The 6000-nt window shown below is 42.7% G+C and overlaps 1 protein-coding gene across 1 annotated transcript in view; it reads left to right on the top strand.

Annotated features, from left to right (window-relative positions):
* The window catches only part of SORL1 (sortilin related receptor 1), a 115668-nt gene extending 112208 nt beyond the window's left edge, over window positions 1–3460 (top strand). The window contains exon 49 of the mRNA XM_083713920.1: window positions 795–3460. The gene's annotated coding sequence lies outside the window, so the exon portion shown is untranslated. The remainder of the gene's footprint in view (window positions 1–794) is intronic.
* Window positions 3461–6000: the final 2540 nt, after the last annotated feature.

Below are 6000 nucleotides of genomic sequence, written 5' to 3' on the forward strand. Positions count from 1 at the left end.
AACATCACCACAAGAGAATAATCATGGAAGCCATCGAGATAGAGAAACACCCTCACAACATGAACAAGCGTGACGACACATCCCGCTTGCCAGACATCTGGAAATTAGCCCTCCCCACAAAAACTGACACCAGATCCAGAGGCACACAGAACGCCAACACCAATCAACCACACCAGACCCAAACCCAGACCCTCTCCACAGATGAATTACTGACACCATCCAGTAGCCAATCCATGGTGGCACCTCCGGATGCTGCACCCCCCTGCAATCCCTACACAGATCTGGCTGACACAAGCCACAAAACCACAGCTCGCCCCTATACACGAAGTCAAGCCAAAGCACAACTAAGTGCAATACAGCCATCTTCTCAGGAAAACTCTTCACAAAGTTCAAGAGGTCAAGACACAAAGACTTTAGCAACTAATCCACACCTAATGACCCACCTAAGTGGTACTCAGGATATCACTCAAGAAATCACTCAAGGTATCTCTCAAGTAATTAAGGAACAAAAGAAGAAAAGGCACACTAGCCTGGGAACTTCCTCTCTGCCCAGAACATTGGAGGCTAGACACCACACCCCCTCTACAGTATTTATAAGAACTCAAACATTGAGATCCCGCTCTGTTCCAGTAACAAGAAGCCGAAAGCACCAGCCTGAAGATGACGAGTGAGACCTCGTCGAAACGTCGCCTAGACACCCCAACTTTTACACGGGAAGACACCCGAGGACACCAAAACCTGCATATATATATATATATACACACACACACACACACACACACACACACACACACACCGTAGATTCTGGCGTATTAGGCGCCTGGGCGTATAAGACGACCCTGACTTTTTAGAGGATTTTCCCGGGGTTTAAAAGTCGTCTTATACGCCGGAATCTACGGTATATCTTTGCTGCATATAACTTAGTCTTCCTAGGGCTGGAGTGAATATCAAACTGGCCAAGCATGACTTGGATAAGCAATCTTAAAACTATTCCCACCACGCCTTCTCCGTAACTGATTATTATTTCGCTGACAATGGTGGGCTTTCCCCTTCTGATTTTTGCTGTTTTGACCTTTTCTCCTTCTATGAAGAAACACCTAACGGTTACATTTCAGTAAGCGTGGGAAGTTTGCCAACGTTATACATACAGATGTTCTTCCCTTTTCAAGTAAACTCAGCAATAGCATGAAGGAGGTCAGAGGTATCCTGATCTTGTGACTCGATGGTCTGCTGTGTTTGAAATTGACCCCTCGTAGGTTATCTATAATGATTACATTGCAGGATGTTGGACTTGGGTGAGCCTTTGGGTCCCTTCGAACTCTGCAGTTCTGTGATTCTTACACTAGATGAGTGGGTTGGAGTTTCCAGACTGACTTTACTACCGAGGAACCCTGAACCCAGTCACATAAATTGGAGATATGTTGCAGAGATGATGTGTTGGAAATAGGGTCTCGTTTCAAACCGGACACTAGCAAGGGATGCCAAGAACTGTAATGGTCTTTTGTCCTATTGTCAACATACCATAGGCTCAGGTGTAAAATAAGTTTGTGATGGTATAAACCGGATGTTGACACACATCCATCTCCTTTGAAGTGCAGGAGCCTCACATAATAGAGAGACTTCAAGACATAGCTCTGGGATAGCTTAGCTGGTAGAGAGTGAGTTTCTTAATCTCAGGGCTCTTGGTTCGAGCCCCACGTAGGGCCAAAGATTTCTGTATTGCAGGGGGTTGGATTAAATGACCCTTGTGATCACTTTTCAACTCTATAATTCTTATCTTAAAAAGACATGATTTTTTAAAATGTATTTTTGCATAGCATGGAACAGCAGCTCATTAAGTATAGCTCTGAAAGATGTGGTTGTTTTTTGTTTAAAGAAATTGCGAGCACCACACATTTGGAATCTCTGTATATAATTTTGTGGCACCGTTAATAATAATAATAATAATAATGAATTGTGTTTATACCCCATCTTTTTCTCCAAGGAGCACAAGGTGGTCCTACATGCTTCTCTCCCCTTCTTATTTAATCCCCTCAACAACCTTGTGAGGTAGATTAGGTTGACAGTCAGTGACCAGCCAATGAGCTTCATGGCCAAGTGGGGATTTGAACCCTGGTCTCCCAAGTCCTTAGCCCAACACTCTAACCACTTCCCAGCAGATTTCAAGCCTTAAAACAATTTCATGGCTGCTTGAGAACTTGAAAATGTGCCTAATAGCTAGCGCAGTATTTTCTACACTGACTGGGAAGGACTCTTCAGAGTTTTTAGACTGGAGTCCCTCCAGAGATGCCATGGATTGAAGCGAAGTTTGGTTGGCCATTTTGGGAACAGAACTAGATCAGCCATTGGCCTGATCCAAGAGGGATCTCCTTACTTCCTTATGATTCTTCAGCATAAAGAGCTCTATCACTGACCCACAGCCCCTTTCTGAAGTTTAGGAGATCAATTTAGAACGCTGTGTGTGGCATTCAACTATGTTTTGCTGCAGAACAGACCCACTGGAATCCTTGGACCTCTTCATTCCTGTCACTGTGTGTCTTCACTGAGTAAAACAATACCCATTTCTGGGAAAGGAGTTTAGGGACAAGGGGGGAAACTTTTGCACAAGCCAAGTGAGGCTGGAGGAAGGAAAGTTACAAAGGATGCAATATTTAATCCAAGAATAGGAAAGTGCAGGAAGGGAAAAGCCAGTTAAAAAAAATAATAATTCTTAATGTGGCAGAGGAAGCAACGTCCCACACAGAAGGGACACTAAAGAGAAAAAGGAAATGAAGTTTAATAAGTGCATTTAATGTATAGTATCCCAATGCTGTACTATTGGAACTATGCTGGTACATCAGGCCTTTCAATCCCCCGCCCCCCCAAGAAATCTGTCCCAGAGTTTTCCCTGGCTGAGTTGGAGGCTGTTACTGCATCTTGTAGCAAATTTCACTATGCACCACATGAAGTCCTTCCATAAGCCTCCCCATCTTTGACTTCATTGGATGATGACAGTTTTTTGTGTTACAAAAGAAGGGGGGGGGAATGAGAATTCAGCAATTGTTAGGAGAGAGGCCAGCACAGGTAGCTTCATGAACCATTTTCAGCGTTTTGTCTATAAAGGACTGATGTTAGCGCATACTGATTTCTTGCCGCCTGATCCAGAGTCCTGTCTACACCCAGCACCAATGATCATTTTAGGTTTCATGGGATTTCACGGAGCTCATTTTCGACTGGGTTCCTCGCGGCAATCTTTTGAGTTGTCTTGGTACTTGATTATCTGTGATTCACCCTCCCCTTTGGTGTTCCTTTTCCATCGGTGGTTTCCACTAGGAATTATTATTACTTCTTTTTTGCACACTTTGGAATGAATTTCCTTTGTCTTTCAATGTCTGCCATCTTTCCCACTTGAGTAATAAAAACGTAAACTTGAGTCAAGAAATAAAGTTGTTTGCAAAATAAAGAAGTATTGCTGATCTGACCTGTGTCCTGAGTTTAGTCTTAAATCTAAGGGAGCCACTGCTCGGGTTTTGCTTGGAATTGAGACCTGTTTATTGAGTCCATCTCAATAGAGAGAAATGGGGGGACAAATTGGACGTGCTGCAGGCACACAATGGAGAAGAGGAATCAAACACCTCATATGCATTCACCAATGTTTTATTTGGCTTGGATGCCTCAAAATAATAATAATAACAGCAACAATAATTATTTATTATTTATACCCTGCCCATCTGTCTGGGTTTCCCCAGCCACTCTGGGCGGCTTCCAACAAAATATTAAAATACAATAATTAATAAAATATTAAAAGCTTCCCTAAATAGTTCCCCTGGCTGGGCTTTGGGCTAAACTGCATGTTACGCTACAGTTTTCTGCAGCACTTGCCCAGCAGCCCCTTGGGTCTTGCAAAGCACCTTTAGAGTACTTGCAGAAGAGGAGATGGGCATGGAAGGGATTGCTGAACCTCAGGTAATCTAATGTTTAATTGTTTTTTAATGGTTGTTCCCAATCCTATGTTTTTAGCTGTTTTGTTTTAGCTGTGAGCTGCCTTGAGTCCATGTTAGAGAAAAAGGTGGGGTATAAATAAATAAGTTATCATCATCATCACCACCATAAACTCTTGTACTTCATTGGGATGTGCTTTTTGTTATTGTTCTTCATTAACATAAAATAGAACTACAAACAAACAAAATCAGAGTTATAAAACATAGGACTGGTACAGAGGTTGTACTTTCCAAATAAATAGCAGGTCATGTAGAAAAAAAATAAAATAGAAAAGCATCATGACAGCCAAATTTTGCAACTTGGTAGGGGAAGAGAGTTTTGTATACTGGAAATTGATGAAATCCCACTGAATGGTGCAGAAGGGTTCCAAGCCCCAATCGCCCTTAGAAATACGCAATTTTGAGTTGTTTGCTGAGCCCACTTATTCTTGGACCAAAAGAGGAGGTTTCAGTTCTGTTGTGTCCTATATTTGGGGGCCAAAGAAGTTCTTGCTGGATTCAGATTGTCTTGGTTTAAGCTGAGCTATATTCCAGTAGTGCATTTGGCAAATGTGGCTGGAGCAGAGCGATGCAGGATAAATTCATCTCCGAAGGCACACCTACCTAATTTGCAGTTTTTGAACCATTCCTGAACTGAAATAGCTACCTTACACATTTTTCACTTTTTCTAATTTTCCCCAGTGTTATTTACCCCACCCCACCCCACCCACGTAACATGTACAAAAATGCATATACTGGGGCAAAGTGAATAAAAATGCACACATGAGTGAAAGCAACACCAAATTAGGGTAAAATTGCTTTGCAAAATGATATTAGGGAAAATTGCTTTGCAGAATTGTGCATTTGGGGAGAAATTGCTTGTAGAGATGTGTATATTAGGAGATATTTGCACCAAGCAGCTGGCAATCTTCACACACACACACACACACACACACACACACACACACACACACATTGCAAATTGATGGAAGTGTGATGAACTTGAACTTAAGATTGGAAAAATGAGAAACTGAAATTGACATGTTCTCACCCATACCTCTTGGAGCATCGTGCCACAGGCCTCCCGACATGCCATCATAACAGCACTTGCATGCTACTATGAGAGTGTCTGGTCTGGCAAAGCACATGGCACAATCAGAACGTTAATCAAAATCCCCTTGCCCCGCCCCTTTCCTAATGGGCTTTTCATTGCTTTCTCCTTCCAGCAGTCAGCTCAAGACGACATCCTTGTTGTTGGGTGTTTGAAATGTAATTTACGGTATGCAAATACTTCGCAGACACCCACGCAGTTTGGAAGGGAGAACACCGAGGTATTCCCTGTGGATCGAGATAATGAGGAAGGAGCAAACTTGGTGGATGCATGTTCACAGCTAGCATAATTGGGAAGGCACAACAGGAGGAAAACAGACATAACTAATTCAGCCAGCCAGGCTTGCTCTAAAGTGTGTTGCCGTGCTTCGTTAATGCTTCACTTGGGGCTATATTTTAAAAGGAGCCTTAAAAGACCCCAACTACTTACCGTACGCAGACCATCCTTTTCTCCCAACGGTATTGCAGAAGTCCTACAATCTCTGTTTTTGAAAATCCCTGTTGTGCAGATATGCCCCACACTGCACCGATCCTGTCTGCAAAGCCCTCTGGGTGCCACAGTTGTCAAGAGAGGGCTTGTTGAGATACACCACATTATCCTTCAATAACAACCCTCTAACCCTCTGAAATCTTAGATTTGTTCACACAAATGGATTAGGCTGAAGCATGTGGAAAGCAAGAAGAGCCCCAGGATAATCTGATGCTTTTGATACCTGCCTCTATTTTATTTGGGGGAGGAGGGGTTGCAGGACACATCAAACGTGTGAGCATCATGCATCTCCTAAAAAGGTTTGATATAACCTGTTGTTTGTTTTGTTGATTGTGTCTATATCTTGCCCGTCCTCCCCAAGGAGCCCAGGGTGGCAAACAAATGCACAATTTAAAAACATTTTAAAGCTGCTATTTAAAACAAACAAAACTCCAAAAGCAG

The sequence above is a fragment of the Podarcis gaigeae genome, assembly GCF_964106915.1.
Source record: "Podarcis gaigeae genome assembly, chromosome: 15".
Lineage (NCBI taxonomy): Eukaryota > Metazoa > Chordata > Lepidosauria > Squamata > Lacertidae > Podarcis > Podarcis gaigeae.